This window comes from Crocuta crocuta, unplaced genomic scaffold (genome assembly GCF_008692635.1).
Source record: "Crocuta crocuta isolate KB4526 unplaced genomic scaffold, BGI_CrCroc_1.0 scaffold253, whole genome shotgun sequence".
NCBI lineage: Eukaryota > Metazoa > Chordata > Mammalia > Carnivora > Hyaenidae > Crocuta > Crocuta crocuta.
In genome coordinates this window covers 6,906,299-6,925,162 of record NW_027529451.1, presented here as the reverse complement: position 1 = coordinate 6,925,162, position 18,864 = coordinate 6,906,299, and positions in this window count along the sequence as shown.

The window sequence follows — 18,864 nt, the reverse complement described above, 5'->3', positions numbered from 1 at the left end:
GTCACGAAGTTGTTGGTAGGATTCAGTGATTCGAATTATGTAGGGCAAGTAGCTAGTGTAGTACCTACAGCATTGTAACTGCTTAGTAAGGGACAAGAATTACTTTTATTACTTTCAAGAGACCAAATGGAAATTTTCTTCCTTAATCAAATTGTAACCTCTAAGGTATCCAGAGGTTTTATCCAGGGAATAGATATGTGTTATTTTGTTCGTAAATTTTTTATCAAGATATAATTACCTATCTAATTAAGGAGTCAGTATATAATATGAATATAATATGTATATATACACTTGTGTGAACCTGTGTGTGTGTTGTTATGGTTGCAATGCTTATACCCCCCAATCCCAAATTTACATGGTGAAATCCTAACCCCAAAGATGATGATATTTGTCGGCAAAGCCTGTTGGGGTGATTAGGTCATGGGGAGGGAGCCCTCATGAATGGGATTAGTGCTAAAGAGACCCCACAGAGTTCCCTAGCTTCTTGAATCTTCCAAGATACTACAAGAAGTCTACAACTCAGAAGCTGGCTTTCTGACCTCAGATTTCCAGCCTCCAAAACTGGGAGCAATACATTACTATTATTTATTAGCTACCCAGTCTGTGGTATTATTATATATGTCACATATTGCTATAGCAGCCTGAATGGACTGACATATATGCATATGAACATAGGTACTCAGGTAGGTAGCTAGCTAGATAGACAGATAGATGGAGATCCATGTAACCAACACTCCAATCAAAATGTAGTATATTGCTATCACCCCAAAAAGTCCCCTTGTATTTCTTTCCAGTCTGTCATCTTCTCCTCGGGACTCAAACTCTATTCTGATTTTATCCCTGCGAACTAGTTTGCCTGTTCTTGAACTTCCATATAGATGGAATCATACAGAAAGCACTTTTTATTTTTAGCTTTTTTAGATCTATGTTGTGTTTTTTTTTTCTTTTTTTTCTTTAATGTTTATTTCTGAGAGAGAGAGAGGCAGCATGAGCAGGGGAGGGTCAGAGAGAGAGGAAGACACAGGATCTGAAGCAGTCTCCAGGCTCTGAGCTAGCTGTCGGCCAGCACAGAGCCCGACGTGGGGCTCAAACCCACAAACCGTGAGGTCATGACCTGAGCTGAAGTTGGACCTTAACCGACTGAGCCACCCAGGCACCCCAGATCTATGTTGTGTTTTTGAGATTCATCCATGTTGTTGCCAGTATTAGTCATCTGTTCTGGTCATTCCTGGACTATTCCATTATGTGAATGTAACACATTTTATCTGTTCTCTCATTCATGGATGTATGTGCTATTTCCAGTGTTGTTTGTAATTTAAAGTGCTTCAGGTGAGATGATATGGTATATATACTTTTGCATTAAATGGCTTTATTCTACATCTTAGAATATGTCACATTTTATAGGCATTTCCAAACTTATATGAATAGGGTATAAGAATCTATTAAACTTAGATTCTATGCTTCAGAATGTAACTTTAGATTCTAAAAGAAAGGTAGATGATAGATAGATAGATAGATAGATAGATAGATAGATAGATAGATAGATACGAGGTGAAGATAGATTCCACAATAGCCCATGTACAGTTGTAGATTCCTAGGTTTGTTCATTGCCTGACTCAGGCCAGTGAATCATTGCTGCACTTGTCCTGAGGGGGTCTTGCTGTCAGAGCCCTTAGAAGGACAGGGAGCTGGCACTTCTTGAGTTTACTCATTAGTTTATAAACTCTGACACCCGTTTGATAATAAATGTTTGTGTGTGTGAAAGAATTGGTTCTTAGACTTGTTTCCTTTGCAACCTGATCATGATAGTTGGGAAAGATAGTTGGTCAGGATAGCACCAACAACTGGAAGTTCCTGATACTGCCTCCCAAAAAGCATGATGGTTTTGAATGACATAACAGGCTTAATACAAAACAACACAATTTAAGAAATCTAACTGTAAAATAGAACCATTATAAAGCAAATGCTGTTTTTTTTTTTTTCATTGATCTACCATCTTCCACTTGCACCGGATGAGAGTTTTGTTTAGTGAGGTTTTATAGTTCATACAAACTGATGCACCTTAGACATTACTTTCCCATTTCCAAGTCTAAGGAATCCAGTTGAGTTACGGTCGATATGGACCAAAGGAGGCTCATATTTGGCTGATGCTTTTGTGGATTCGATCTCATAGGCCTCAGGCTCCTCACCTACTACCATGTTCCTGTTTCTTCATTGCCTGCCAAGGACTGTCTTGAGGGTTATTTTGATCCTACTATATGTTGAAAACCATGACCTTACACGGTTTTCTGGTTTTTGTCTGTTTGCTGGACAGTTCGCTTGCCTATTTTTATTTATTTTCTCTTGCTTTTTTTGAGACTTTAATAACAAGTGGGGTTGTTGGTTGAATTATATGCATCTGCCCAACTTATCACCACCTTTCCTTCAAATAAAAGTTTGCCATTCACATGCCCTTGCTTCCTAATGACTTCATTCGTGTAAAAAAAATTGAAACTTGGAATCTGAGGCCCAGATTTTTCTGACTCAGTTTCCTGTGTTCTGTAAGAAACTCCATTTTCCTATGTGAGTTGTCATTCTTCCTTTGTTAAGACTTAAGTGGTGTTAAGGTAAATTCTCATGTTATCCTCTAATGCCAATTTGAGCCTTTAAAAATATTGGAAGCACTCCCACCAACGAGTTGCGTTCCCACAATTTCTAACATCATTCATTGCTCTCGTTTCACAGATGCAAACACAAAAACACATCCTTTTGTACATAACACTCATAAATACTTTCCCAAGGTCAAGAATATTTGTGACAGGAAAGCCTTATTTTGCCAGAGAACAGGATGTCCTGATAAATTCAATAATCTGAGAATTATCATATGTACCTATCAAGGTTCCCATTGTGAAAACTTCTACTCTCTCCACTGAGAAAGGGGTAAGCCCTTGGTCCGTCCTCCCTGCCTTCCAAGGGATCCAAGTATTAACTCAAGGGTTCACAAATGATGAGAGACAAATATATAACAAGGGAAAAGAAGAAAGCTTTGATGATTGAACTTTTTTAAGGTTAATCTGATACATTAATCCTGGTACTATTGTTGCTTTGACCCTAATTTGGTTTTCTTTTGTTTTGTTTGCTTCTGATTTTCATCTTGATGTTTACTTTAGTCAGCTCTAGAATTTCTGCTTTTAACTGTTGGCTGGACTCTTGTGCTAGTCGGTTTTGGGTTGGCTTTATTTTTGTTACTTCTTTTGGTGGCTGGTAAGACATAACTCCTTACCTCAGCCAAAAGCTGATTCTGACCCAAAGGATTGATCTCCAGGGTCTAAGTCACTTTGTTATCCTACCTCGTGCACTTACTTGGGAGTGCTCTTACTTTGTGAGAAGGTAATGGGTATTTTGTAGACAAACAACCCAAAGCAATGCCAGATGTTTTTTGCTTTAATAATCTATGAGGAAAAAAGAGAGAGCACACATACATAGCTCTTACGACCCACAATAATTTACCTTTCAAAATGATAAGAAAACCAGGAAGTTGCGAGTAGGTGATGTGATTATGACATTATTGTTCAGAAAAGACTTCCTGACAAAGGGTGGATTTTCTCTAATTTAGAATCAGGCTTAGATAACTGTTCTGTCTCCTCCCAAGAGTGACGTGTTAGTGACTCTTAAAAGACTGTAGCATGCAAAGGTTGGACCCCAGGGACTTCGGAGTCAAACGTATTAGTCCATGTTTTTTGTCCAGCTGTGATATCCTGAGTGTATTCCTTACATGTTTGATATTTGGTTATTTCTTTTATAAATGAGGATGCAGAGTCTATCTCGTAATGTAGTTAGTTGTAAAGACCTAATAGCCTAATGTAAACACACATACACACAGCAGATAAAATGGAGTAAAGGTGGCAGCTACGATTATCCTGATAATGATCATAAGGCAGAATTTATAGGAAAAAAATCTGCTAAGAAGCTCAGAAACTTATAACTTGTAATTCATGTGAGCCAAATTTTTTATTTAGAACGTTTATTGTGCAAATATTAAAGGGTAGAGGCAGTCAAATCCAGTATGCCAGTTTTACAAGAGGTAGGTTAGGATGACCTGAGGTTCCCATCTCACAAGATGAATATCTCTGCATCCAGGACCACCTGGGCGGGCGGGATGGGCAGAGAGAAGGGACCATCCTGATTTGTGTGAGCATTGACCGTGTTGCCTTTCACATCTCTCCGCACCCCTGCTTAAGGACCCGTTGTTGCATTACACTAAGACGTTCAGTCTGGGTCTAGACACATCTCGCTGGTCTTTGAAATTAGACTCTCTCATCATGATAGTGGTGCATTCCTTTTCTAGTCTATCTTTGGGAAAGCACACCTCTGTTCACACTTACGTGCTAAATCATTGGGAGACACAAGATGGCAATTAGATTTCTTATTGAATAATGAGAAAAAGTGCAGTGACTAAGGAGTTTGCAGGAAGGTTCTCACATCACATCCACTGAAGCAGGAAGGAGCTGCATGGTTGCTAAGTGATGAGTGGGTGAGGAGCTGGGCAGGGCTCGAGGTGATATCTAACAGCCGAACATTTGTAGACCAGCTCTAGACCCTACTCTACAGCCTGGGCCCTTTACAAGTCGATTGACTGTTTGCCTAAACCCTTTTCTTAGGAAGGTGGGAGGCAGAATAGGCACCACCATCTCTTGTTTCCTGGGCTTCCCTCTTCCCTCCCAACTCACCCATTGTCAGCTTTCTTTGTACATCCAGAAGCGAGCCAACGTCCAGAAGCCACTTCACTGAATGCCCAAGGCAAATGTGTTCCACGTGCCCAATCCACCAAACTTCCAATTTCAAAAGCTATTTTTTATGGACTGCTTTTCATTTTTGCCTTTGTAACAGTGTGCTAAGGTATCTTCAATATGTTTCTGCCCTGGCTTCCTGCTGCTACCAGCTGGGGAATGAGAGAAACAGAGACAGAGACATAGAGATGGGAGACATGAGGAAGATATTTCACATGGGTAACTATTGAATATGAAAATGGCTATGCATATATATTATGCATGAGATTATATTGGTAAGGATTCTTCACATACTCAAAAAATATACATATCCAGGAATATTTTCTTGGAACTATTACCATTGTCTGCTTGTACGAGTAAGGATATATTCTTGAAAAATATATTCATAGGAATGCTACATATTTGAGAATGCAGTTTTATAATATGTCCCTCTTAACCTCCGCAGTGTTTCTCTTCTGCCCTGTGGCTTCCCTTTCTCAGTTCTCATTCCTCTGCTATTTCTTGGGCTTCTTCCTCTCTTTGCCCTTTGGCTCCAGCCAAAGCACTGGTGACTCTGACAAAAACAAGTTAAGCATTCCTTAAAGTGCTGTAATGAGGACAAAAACAAAACCCATGAGCCACAGCTAAATAGTTGAAAGGTATAAGTAAATTCAATGTATCCGTCATCTGGCGAATTGGCTTTTCTTCTAATTGGCTTTAGGCAAATTGCCCACTCAGCACATGGGCTTCCAGTGACTTCATCCAGATGCTGGGTGTCTGAAAAGAGATAGCCTGGTGAAGTCACGGACCTTGAAAGAGATCAGGTTTTTGAATATAAATTGCTCTGGGAATGTACAGTAACATGTAGTTCTGTGCAAGCAATAGTGGCACGACTCAGCTCATCCCCAGCCTGGAAATGTAGATGTTCTAGTTACGTCCAACACTGATGATTGAACATGACTTAGTATCTCTGTGTGCACTGGGAACCTCATCAATTTTACTGAATTTAGGAAATAAGGAGAATGAGCCTGGCAAAGTTTCTGTGATGTGTATAACTAAAAAAACTTTCAATATAATTCACAACATGGGGCACCTGGGTGGCTTAGTCGGTTAAGGATCTGACTCTTGGTTTTGGCTCAGGTCATGATCTCCTGGTTTGTGGGATTAAGCCCGGAGTCCGACTCTGCGCGGACATTGCTTGGGATTCTCTCTCTCCGCTTTCTGCCCCTCTTGAGCTCATGCTTGCACTCGCTCTCTCTCGATAAATAAATAAACCTTAAAAATTGGCAACAAAGATTATTAAAGTGCCTAATTCCTTCATTTTGCATAATTTAAAAATATGAAGCATCAGATGGTTTTTGTTTGTTCTATGGTCGTTGTTGAAATCCCAACGCTATAGCTCAACTTCAAAGAGTTACCATGTGTTAAGCATTTTATTTGGTTCTCTTATTCAGTCATCGCAATAACTCTAAGAAGAAAACACTTTTATTACTCCCAGTTTGTAAGGGAAAACTGAACTTAGTGAAGTTAATCTGATCGCAATCTTTTTGCCAGGAAATAGGGATTCAGAATCTGAACAAAATAGCATTACTCCATCTAGACCAGCACTGTCCAATAAAAATAGAATGTGAGCCACATATGTAATTTTACATTTAAAAAGCAAAAAGAAAGAAATGAACTTAATTTAATTTTAACAGTATATCTTATTTAGTCCAGTGTAACCGAAATGCTATAAAAATATTAATGAGATATTTTATATTCTTTTTTGTCATACTAACTCTTGGAAATCCACTGAGGATTGTACATTTACTGCACAGCGCATCTCAGTTCAGGGTAGCCACATTTCAAGTATATTGGATAACGTAAGTCTCTGTTTCTCAAAGAGTGGCTTTTTGAGAAAAGCCAGCAACATAGATATTAGCTACAAGTTTGTTAGAAGTACAGGCTCCCAGACTTACCCCGTATCTACTGAATCAGAATCTTCATTTTAACGACACGTGCAAGAGATCATGTGCAAATCATTCAAATTTGACAAGAACAGCTCAAGAGCCAGTGCTTTCCACCATTTTGCTGCTGCTTGTCCAAGGTGCTCATTTGCTACCTCATTGCACAAATGGGCATTGAATATCTACTATGTGGCAACATAGTACAATGTGATCTTTGCAAGGTCACATTGATGGCAGTGTTACATTGTAAAAAGTGCCTTGGTTTAGGAATAAGCAGATCACTAGCTATACTATCTTAAGATTATGCACAAATTTTTAACCACAATAAGCCTTAATTTCTGCATCTGTAACATGGAGATGACATTGACATCCATTGCCTATTAAATATCATTCTTCCCTTCTTTCGTTATAGGCTCTCAATTTTTTAGGCCAGCACATATCTCCAGGAATAAATGTTTCTCGGTGTCCTTGCAACTAAGTTCTCACCAATAAGATGTTAGCCTAACTGCTCCTTTCTAACTTCTGGAAAGGCTTGTTAAAGTTTTGGACACAGTTAAGAGTTATATCCTCTTTCCCCTCTTTTCCCTTTCGTTCTAGAATAAGGATGTGAGAGCTGGAGCCCCAGCAGCCATGCTGCACCACGGGATGATCTTGAGGCTGGAAGTCACACACCAGGATGGTAAAGGAGAAAGAGAACGGTCCCAGGTTCCTGGCATCCATGTGGTGGAGCATCCACACAAGCCTGATTGCCTTCTGTTCCTTCTTTTCTGTGTTGCACAGGTACAATAAGTTAATATATGTATGCAGCCTTAGTAAGCAGTAAATAAATTTTTATAGATGTGAGAGATGTCGTACTGGCTCTCAAGGAGCTCAAAATAGAGGGTGGACAATAAAGTAAATAAAAATTAACAGTCTACGTCTATCTGGCATGCTGTGAACTATTTCTTGCCTTGGGAGTGCAAATGTAAGTACATATCTGGTGACCTACTAAAATTTATACCAGTATAATGTTGTTGCTAATGCTACATGTATCTATGTCTAGCTAAGACTCCTTCCTCGAATTAGTAAGAAGATATTGCCAGTAGCAATGATGTTTCTTAGTCAAACCCATCTCTGTTGAATTGCTTTAAAGTTTTTATGTGGCATCTACTACCTTAGCAACGTGGCCAAGATTACAAGAGTCCGGAATCACATACTCTAGGTTGTTTCTGGTCATCTGTGATGAAATAGATCTATGTGTTATGGTCATTGGTCATAGAACAAGGAAACTGAGTATTTAGGCATACTTATGATCCAGTTGTTTATTTTGAAGTGAAGAAAGATTATACTCGGGAGGGAATGGACCCTTGCACTTAGGGAAACATTAGAAAAAGTTTTTAAGTCATGAAGAAAGCTTGTAGGAAGCTCACCCAACCATGTTACAATAAAGATGAGGAAATTGCAACCCACAGATGAAAACAGGCTTATCTGTGTTCATGGCAAGCTGCTGGTAAAGAGGAGAGCCAGCAGTGGAGCACAGCTTCCCTGGTGCCTGGTGCAGCGTGCCTTCTAGAGCACCAGTCAGTGTATGCATCCATATAAATGTACCTGTGTCCGTATGTGTGGTGGCAATGATTATTTTATACACGGGCAGTGAATTATAGCTTAACGATGTGCTTTTACACACATGATCACATGGCGCTCTGGGAAGTAGAAATTCTTTCCCTATTTTACAGATAAGGAAACTGAGATACAGAAACTGAAGTCCCTCCCAAAGACTGTCACACACCACAGCAGACATGGCCTTGCAAGGGGCTCTCCCATGTTAAGACAATAAGGCTCTGAGTACTCTGCAGCACATAGCATGCTTTTTGAAGGCATTTCCAAAATTATCGTATTTTGGGTTTTGTATATACCCCTGGAACTTCGTCCTGCCTAATTTTCTCTCATTATTACTCAGACAAGACAGTGAAGGAACTCTGAGAGTCTATGCTGGGTTAGAAAACAGGGTTGGTCTCCTCCATCAAGTCTCAGAAATATTGAGAAGAGACATTTAAGTATTTCAGGGGTAAAAGTTTGTAGTTTTAGAATATATATTCAAAGTATATGAAAACAGATGCAATGCCCTCAAAATGCTTTCACGATATAAAATGCAAAATAATGTAAAACCTTGGTTTCTGAGCATAATTAGTTTGGAAGCATGCTTGTAATCCAAAGCACTTGTATATCGAAGTGAATTTCCCCATAAGAAATAATGGAAACTCAGATGATTCGTTCCACAACCCTAAAATATTCATATAAAAGTGATGACAATACTGTAATATAATAAAGAAAGAAAATAAAGAAAATACAAGATACAAAGAAAAATATACAAATTACGCTGCACTTACCTTNTTCGTTCCACAACCCTAAAATATTCATATAAAAGTGATGACAATACTGTAATATAATAAAGAAAATAAAGAAAATACAAGATATAAAGAAAAATATACAAATTACGCTGCACTTACCTTCGAAAACGTTCCTGGCTGGTGTGAGGGGGACAAGACAGAGGAGGGTTATTGGGTGGGACGACTTTCACTGTCAACAAGGGAATTACTTCATTCTCTTGGCTCAATGGAATCTTTTTCTTGTCGTGCAAACAAGGAAACTATCCAATGATACTTGCTTTCACCTCCTTTTGAGGATTTCACAGAAGTGTGACTTGCACTGATGATCACCCACAATTCCACAGCACGAAAAAGAGAGCCATTGGCTCAGTTGAGATCATGTGATGTTGGGTGTCACATACTACTTGTATTGCAAGACATCACTCATCTATCAAGTTATAATTTATTAGAAACGTTTGCTTATCTTGCGGCCCACTCACAGAACAAGTTCCCCACAATCCAAGGTTTTACTGAACCTTTTTGATGGAGAGCCAGAGAAGATACAATGATTTTGGAAGAAGAATATTGTCCCTTTAGAGGCCAAATCATAATATTAGAAGGGGGAGGTCTGAGGTTTTCAAACTGAGGAAGCAGGTTACAAGCACTGAAGTATTGATCAAGACATGGTGTGACTTCAAAAATGAAAGATTTAAGTAGCGCCAGAGAACTGAAAGTTCACCTTTCTTCTTCCCAAAGAAACTTCATATTGATGCTAGCACTTTGGGAGTGAGGTATAAACATGTGGAGTTACACACCTGCAGGGAGCACCGAGTACTGGGTGGTCTGGGTGAATGGCACCTCCAGCTATGGTACAGAACCTAGCCGGCACTGTGTAGGTGGTATCCCCAGGCACCTTAGACAACTCCTTCAACACACCGACTGAGAACGCAGGGAAGGAACAAGGATGGACTTTGTAGAAACATGGGTTTTCATATGTGAGACTTCGCTTCTTTCCGCTGTAAAAGGAGGATAATAAAATTTCTCTCTCGAGGCCTCTCCAGGTTGTTCTGTAGAGATGAAGGCTTTTCAGAACAGCAAATGCCTTCAATGTCGAGGTAAAATCATTTATGGAAATGAGGTTACTTGGTCATTGAAAATGAGAAAACAAAAGAGACATATGTGGTCACCGAAGTGAGGGTGGGTCCGTTATCTTCTAGAGCAAGATGTGACGCAAGGTTAAAACAGGGAAGAGTCATTCATGGTCACTGAAGCAGACCCTCCATGCTCCACCCACGTCCCCAGGGCCCCTTTTACTCAGCATCCTTTCTCCAGCTTGTGTGTGCCTTTGCTTCTAATGGAGGGGGTGGAGGGGCTCCTACAGCTCCCTTCAGAGGATGCCCCTTAGGCCAATGGTGCCACTTTTCCTCTTTGCATGGAAATCTGGAGTCAGATGCACTACCGTTGTGCAACGAGGTCGGCCATGAAAATCTGGAGGTGCCTGGGGAGAGGATAATCTCTAGGGAAGACCCTCCACTCTAGGATTGACTCCTGCAGTTGGTGAAAGTCTAACTCTTGTCTTGAGGCCAGCGGTGGTGACACATAACTTCGTCTCCAGAGTCCCTGCAGGCTCGGTGTGAGGCTGGGACTTTGCCTGAAGTCACACTCTCTTTTGGACTCTTCCTTTCCCTGTCCCATTTCCTCCTGCCCTTACAGGATTCTCCTGGAAGCTTTCTTAATAAAGTACTAGCACACAAGTCCATGTCCCCAGGGCGGCATCTAGAGAACTGGACTGGACACAAATATCCACTAGGGAGAGGCGTGTTTAGAATGGACCCATGGGTGATGTGATGACTATGGAATGTTCCCACTTGCTAAGAATCCAATGTTGGAGATCGCTGGATAAATCACTGTCAGTTTCAAAATAAAGTCCATTCTGCCACAAAATCTGGATGCTCCCACAAAATTAGATTCTTTTTTGGGTGACTGGTTTAGGGATTTCTATATAAAGTTATAGGCAAGGAAGAAAAGTTCATTGTTTATGCAATCCAGATGTCACCTGGAGGCCTGCTGCACAGGGAAATTAGGTTAAACTTGGCCAACCCCCAATTCCAAGACCTGAGAAAGTGAAGCCCAGCCAACCATCTCTGCATGAGTCAGGCTCCACTTCCATGGGCTTCTCTTCTTTTCCTTCCACCCACATCATTTGCCTCTTCCTGCTGGTAATTTCAACACTCTTAGTTAGTGGCTTTTGAATTAATGGAGAAAATGGAATCATAAATTTTGTAAAATACCTCAGAAATAAATACAACCATAACAGAACTCCTGCAGACAGACAGACAGAAAGAAAGAAAGAAAGAAAGAAAGAAAGAAAGAAAGAAAGAAGAGAGGAGGGCAGGAGGGGGGAGGGAAGGAGAGGGGAGGGGAGAAGAGGGGGAAGGTGTGAGGAAGGGAGGGGAGAGGAGAGGAGAGGAGAGGAGAGGAGAGGAAAGGAAAGACAGAAAGAGAGAAAGAAAGAAAAAGAGAAAGAGAAAGAAAGAAAGAAAGAAAGAAAAGAAAAAGAAAAGAAAGAAAAGGGAAAAGAAAACAGAAAAAAACACTTTCTCGAACAGAATCATGGCTTAAGAAAGCTAATGGCTCTCAGTGAGAGCAGAGGTGGTATCCATTTGTTCTGCTCAGAGCTTTGTTTTATCTATGAATATTTGCAAGCTGAAAATTACTGAGTAGATGGACATATTTTAGGTAAAAATAGAAGAATTCCAGACCAAATACATGAGTGCATGCTATGTCATATATGTGTATATATGAACAGATAGATATCAAGGAAATATTCCAGAACATAAAGGTAGCTCTGAGTTTTGAGGTGATGAATGATTTTAAACGCTCAGTATTTGTTGAGGTACAGTATATAAAGTGTGTAAACTGTATCACTTAATTAATTTTTTAAACATGTGTTCTCTATGTCGTCATCACCCATATCAAGATATAAATCATGGGATGCCTGGGTGGCTCAGTCAGTTAAGCATCTGACTTTGGCTCAGGTCATGATCTCACGGTTCATGGATTCAAGCCCCATGTCGGGCTCTGTGCTGACAGCTCAGAGCCTGGATCCTGCTTCAGATTCTGTGTCTCCTTCTCTCTCTGACCCTCCCCTGCTCATGCTGTCTGTCTCTCTCTCAGAAATAAATAAAAAACATTAAAAATTTTTTAAAAAAGATATAAATCATGCTGAGCAACCCAAAAGTCTCCATTGTGTCTCTTTTTGTTGATATTTCTCCCCACATTCCTCTATACCCTTTCTGAGAGAGTTACTCTCTGACTCTTATGTAAGGCAAATTTTAGCGTCTATATACTTGTGTTCATATCTTCAGGGTTTTCTACAGTGAGCATGGGTTGTTTTAATAATTACTACATAAAGCAAAGTGGATAAAATGATAGCCTTATCTGACAGTCTAGGTATCTCATATTAAGGAGGAAAGTGATTTCCAGAAATCCCAAAGCACAGGCTGCTAGCCAGGAGGAGCGTAGGACAGTAGGATATATTTGCCACTGGAGTAAAGGGAGCAGAAGGAGGTTCATAGCCAGACGGGTCTTGCTGTTGAATGAGGCTTGCATTTCCGCTCCTGTGCTTTTGTTATGAGGAGGGGGTCTTGGGGCCCGTGGTGTTATCATGGTCTATAAGACCTTTTGCTTTCTAAGCAGTAAAATGGGATTATGGGTTTCAGGAATCTGGTTCTTACTGATCTATTTCAGACCCATGTATTTCCAGACCATCATTATTCAGTTGAAGAGTTTGATGCTCCTGAGGAGAGGCAAATTATTGCCTCTGAAGAGCTTTGCTGGCAAAAAGGAGCACATCACTCCTAGGGTGGTCCACTAATTATCTTCAAGTCTGTGCTAGAATCTAAAGCAACAAGACTGAGAGAATCTTCATTCCATCCATAAAGTCTTTCATTTTGGAAGGGGGTTTGATGACGGGGGAAGTAGCCATCTTGCCACCATTGAAAAGATATTGTAATGCTTCAAAGCACCTTCTCTTGATGGTTTCAAAGTTGGGGAGAATTTATGAGACTCCAAGATAAGATTTTAAAAGAATTGCATTCTGCTGGCCCACCACCATTTTCAAACTTCTGACAACTCTTAAATAAGAGTTTTTGTGCTCACTCCTGAGGGCATTTTACATTAATATTGTTCATTTGTCTCCAAATTTTGGAGGCAGAAGAGGAAAAGTACGTGTTCTGGTACAGCGACAAAATAAATTATTCAGTAAAGTCCAATGTTAGCAGCTTGGCCTTGGAAATTACACGTCCTTAAAATTTCGTGACACCATTTTTTAGCATCATGAAACAATATTTAACAGAATAAACAAGAGATTTGGAGTCAAGCAAGGTCCAATTCAAACCACATGGAAAATTATCTCGGTCAAACTACATTTAGTCGGCATCGAAGTCTAACAGATTTATTTTTTTTCAGCTGTAAATCAGAAATAACACAATTTTCTCACAAAATTATTGTGGGGAATAAATTTAAAATAAAACGGAAAATGAATTTAAAACATCAAATGGAGTCCCTAGAAATGTTGGTTTCATCTCTATCTTTAATGAGATATCTTAAGGAAGAGATATCAAGGGAAGTAGAAGACTGATAAAGTTGGTAACACACATTTTTTACTTAGGCACAGTTTCAAAAACTGATCTTCCACATTCTTGCTGTGCAACCTTGGACAGGTTACTTACCCTCTCTGATCTTTGGTAACTTCATTTTAAAAAAGGACTGGGATTAATTACTAACTTGTAGGTGAAGAGAACAAATAAGATAAATATCTATAAAGTTCTTCCTGTAATGCTGCACACTTAGAAAAAAATCAATAAAAAGAAGTTTTTATTATTTAGATTAGGCTTTAGCTGCTACCTATTAGTCACACAAGTGAAGAGGGGAATACTAATAGTTTCATGTTATATTAAGTGAGACTTCTTATGTAGAAATACGATGATTTCTCTAAGTCTGAGAACTTTTTTTTTTAATTTTTTAATGTTTTATTTATTTCTGAGAGAGAGAGAGAGAAAGACAGTGTAAGCAGGGGAGGGTCAGAGAGAGAGGGAGACACAGAATCCGAAGCAGGCTCCAGGATCCGAGCTGTCAGCACAGAGCCCTATGCGGGGCTCGAACCCATGAACCATGAGATCATGACCTGAGCCGAAGTCGGACGCCCAACCGACTGAGCCACCCAGGCACCTCGTCTGAGAACATTTCTTAAGGATGGTGCTAGACCCTGAGCCACAGTGTTCAAAACCCCTCCTCAGTGTTTACCACATTGACTCCTTAGATTTACATTTCTTTCTTAATTTGTCTTTTTAAAAATCACTTATTTGAGGGGCGCCTGGGTGGCTCAGTCGGTTGAGCGTCCGACTTTGGCTCAGGTCGTGATCTCACAGTTCAGGGGTTTGTGAGCTTGAGCCCTGCATTAGGCTCAGTGCTGACAGCTCAGAGCCTGGAGCCTGCTTTGGATTCTATGTCTCCCTCTCTCTCTGTCCCTCCTCTGCTTGTGCTCTCTTTTTCTCTGGAAAACAATTAAACATTTATTTAAAAAAAATCTCTTATTTCAGGGGCGCCTGGGTGGCTTAGTTGGTTAAGCATCCGACTTTCGCTTAGGTCATGATCTCACGGTTTGTGGGTTCGAGCCCCGCGTCGGGCTCTGTNATAAAAACATTAAAAAAAAATTTTTAAAAATCTCTTATTTCAGTAAGGACATAGAATTCTTCACATTAGCTGTAAATAATAGATATTCCTATATAGAACGGAACTCCTTAGAATTATGTCTAAGCATGTAAGTCTATAATCATTCTAGTCTCCAGGAGGGGAAACCTCTGTATTTGTTAAACCATGAAGGGAAATTAAAGATTCAGTGAGGAGGACAATGAAGACAACATCTAATACCAAAGGCAAAAGGTGTGTCCTTTACTCTTGAAATGCCTTTATTAAAAGATTTCATTCCTACATTCATTATCACTCATTAGAATCAAGTGGTCTTTTGGTGAACTGTATAATACATTATTTTCTATAATTCATAAAAATACTTCCTTCTCTCTTTTGGCACATATCAGTTCGTGATCTGAGAGAATGAATACTTTAATAATGTATCTACACTTACAATTTTATTTTTTATTCTGTTACTTAAAAGTAGACTATTTTTATTTTTTTTAATGTTTTATTTATTTCTGAGACAGAGAGAGAGAGAGTGTGAGCAGGGGAGGGACAGAGAGAGAGGGAGACACAGAATCCGAAGCAGGCTCCAGGCTCCGAGCTGTCAGCACAGAGCCCATGCGGGGCTTGAACCCAGGAACCATGAGATCATGACCTTAGCCGAAGTTGGGAAGTCAGATGCTTAACCGCTGAGCCACCCAGGCGCCCCAGGAGACTATTCTTAGAGCAGTTTTAGGCTCTAGCAACATTGAGCAGAAAGCATAGCCAGCCCCATTATCAACATTGTGCTCTATAGTGGTGCATTTGTTACAATCTATGAACCTACATTGACACATCATTATCACCCACAGTCTGTAGTTTACATAAGTGCTCACTCTTGGTGTTATATAAACTGTGGGTTTTGACAAACACATCAGGGCCTGTATCTACGCTTATAGTATCATACAGAACAGTCTCACTAAAAATCCTCTGTGTTTTACCTATTCATCCTTCCCTCCACTTTAACTCTTGGCAATAACTGTATTTTCACAGGCAACATATTTGTCTTCTCCAGAATGTCATATGATTGGAATCACATAGTAAGTAGCCTTTTCAGATTGGCTTTTTTCACGTAGTCATATGTATATAAGTTTCTTCCATGTCTTCTTATGCAGCGTCGAATAACAGTTCATTGTCTGGACATTCCACAGGGTGTCAACTCACTTACTGAAAGACATCTTTGTTGCTTCCAAGTTTTGGCAACTGTGAATAAAGCTTTTTATAAACCTCTAGGTGCAGGATTTTGTAGGGACATAAGTTCTCAACTCATTTGGGTAAATACCAGGGAGTGAAATTGCTGGATTGTGTAAAAATATCTTTAGTTTCATGAGAAACCATGACTGTCTTCCAAAGTGGCTGTACCATTTTGTATTCCCACCAACACTGAATGAGAGTTCTAGTTGCTCCACATCCACAACTACCATTTGGTGTTGTTGGTATTTGTCTAGAACATGTCTTTATGTAGTGATGTATCATTTCCTGTCAGTTTTCCTTTTAATTTGTTATTTAGTTTTCCATTCATTTAAGTAATATATTCTAGTATGACATTGATGATATTTTCTCTTCCATTTTGGGGACTTTTCTTCATTAAGGACACAAGTTATATTTTTGGTGGGCACCTTTATCCACTATGATATCTATTTGCTGTAATTATATTAATATATGAGTATTTTTTCTGCATCCTATATTCATTCTGTACTTTAGCTTTTTCTCCTTGTCAATAGTTGGTTGTCATCCATGCTTATTTATTTAAAAATTATATATATAATATATAAATATATAATATATATCTAATTTGTTTATGATTGTGACATTTTTGTCCTCAGTTTTTTTCTTTAATACTGAAATCTCTGTCTTAATCGCATCTTGTTCACTTTTTCTTTCTCTGAATTTTTATCTTACCTTTGAATGCTTATTTCTTAAATTCGTGGTCTCATTTAGTTTATTTATAGCCTGAAGCACTTCTAGGAACTTTTCCTTTTTTAGGAAGGCTTATATTTTCTTCCAGAACAGAGTCTTCATCTATTTTTGCCATACTAGAGGTCTCGTCCTCATTATTTTACTGCCCAAGCTTGGAGAGATGCAGTATGGCCCCCTTTCTCTTGAGTCTCTTTTATACTGGAAACGCTTAACTAAGCAGTAGTGTCTGCATTTAAAACACAGTGGGCGAATTCTCATTGACTCCCTTTCCAATCCAGTTGAAAACTGTTTTTATTTTTTTATAACTTAAAACTTAAAGGTGTTGTTTATGTAGCCAGAGGGGTAGAAGAGAGTGGGAAACATGCTATGCCAGAGACTGCTTATACCAGCCATGAGACTAGGCTATTAAATATTCAGTATTTTTGTGAGACAGTTGTTAAGAAACATGGCCATCATGAAAAATTAAATTAGTCTATATATAAATATCTTACATTCTAAAAAAAGGCAACACATCCTCAAAAGCTCATTTTCCTGATAACTTTATTTACTATTATCCATGCTATTGAGGTTATTTAGGATATCTTTTTGCATTCAATGACATCACATTCATTGCTTGAAATCGGCCATGATCAGAGTTTGAAATTGGCCACGATCAGAGTTTTTACATTATGGAAATTGGCAAATGCTACAGATCAGGCACTGACTTACTGTTTTGTTGATGATCTAGACTCAATGAAGTGATGGAGAGAATATTAATAATGCAGGTAAAATTCAAATGTGTTGTGTCTTTTGCCACTACATTGTGATTAGCACAGATAATTGAGAAATTGTTTTTTGGTGTATTTTGGTTTGGCTTCAGGAGTAGAATTTAGTGACTCATCTCATATGTACAACCCTCAGTGCTCATCATAGCAAGTGCCCTCACCCATCACCCATCTAGCCAATCCCCCAACAACCTCCCTCCAGCAACCTTCAGTTTGTTCTCTGTAGTTAAGAGTCTCTTATGGTTTGCCTCCCTCACTGTTTTCAGTATTGGGAAACTACTATCCTATTCAGAAAACAGATGTTCAGTTTACTTACAAATGATGACTATCTTTGTGGCTTTCCTTTATTCTTATTTAATAAAATAAAGAAATATATCAATGAACATTCATGTGGGAACTATATTTATTTATTAATTGCAACCATAGCTTAGTCATGGGTACAAGAGTTCAGCAAAATTCAACAAAAATATACTATAAGGATCAGTTGACTCTAGGGAAAGTGCAGCATAATTTATTACTCATAAAATAATAATTGTAAATTTATCATTTTTAACTTCATGAGTGTCTCTCCCCCCTGCTGTCTGCTCCCTGAAAATCTTACTGTCGTTGTCTCCTTCTCTCCCTCCTCCTCCCTCTTCCTTTCTTCTCCTCCTCCTTCTTCTCCTCCCTCTCATCTTTCTTCTCTTTCTCCTTCTTGTCACCTCTTTGTCTAAACCTCTCTATATTGTGCAGACAAGTAGATGGGGAAGGTAAGAATCCTTATTTCTGTGTTCCTATCTTTCTTCTAAAATTCAAACCTCCAAATCTTGTTCTTGGCTCTGCTTGGACTGAGAGGTGGTCAGGGCGGAGTCTTTATGGAAACTGTTACTTCCTCTGGAGCTGATTACAGTAACTGTCCTTCTATCCTTTTCCAAGTTGGATATGTGTTTTAAGTTTTGTGTGTTTGTGTGTTTGTGTGTGTGAGTGTGGATGGGCGTGTTAGGAGAGAAGGGTGGGGTGTGTTTATCTTTGTTTCTTCTTATGCTAACCCTTGCGTGTCTTCTGTGGAAGGCAGTCTTTAGAATTGCTTGGATGCTGGACAGCTTTCTATTATGTACTAACAAATTACTACAAACTTAAAGCCTTACAACAACATACATATTTGTCATCTTACAATGTCCACGGGCCAGGACCCAGGGCTTTGCTGGATCCTCGGCTCATAGCTGGTGAGCTTGGAAGAAGTTTATTTTACTTTTTTATTTTATTGTTTAAAATTTTTAAATGTTTATTTAGTTTTGAGAGAAAGAGAGACATACAGAGAGAGCATGAACAGGGGAGAGCAGAGAGAAGGAGACACAGAGCCCAAAGCAAGCTCCAGGCTCCGAGCTGTCAGCAAAGTGCCCAACATGGGACTTGAACT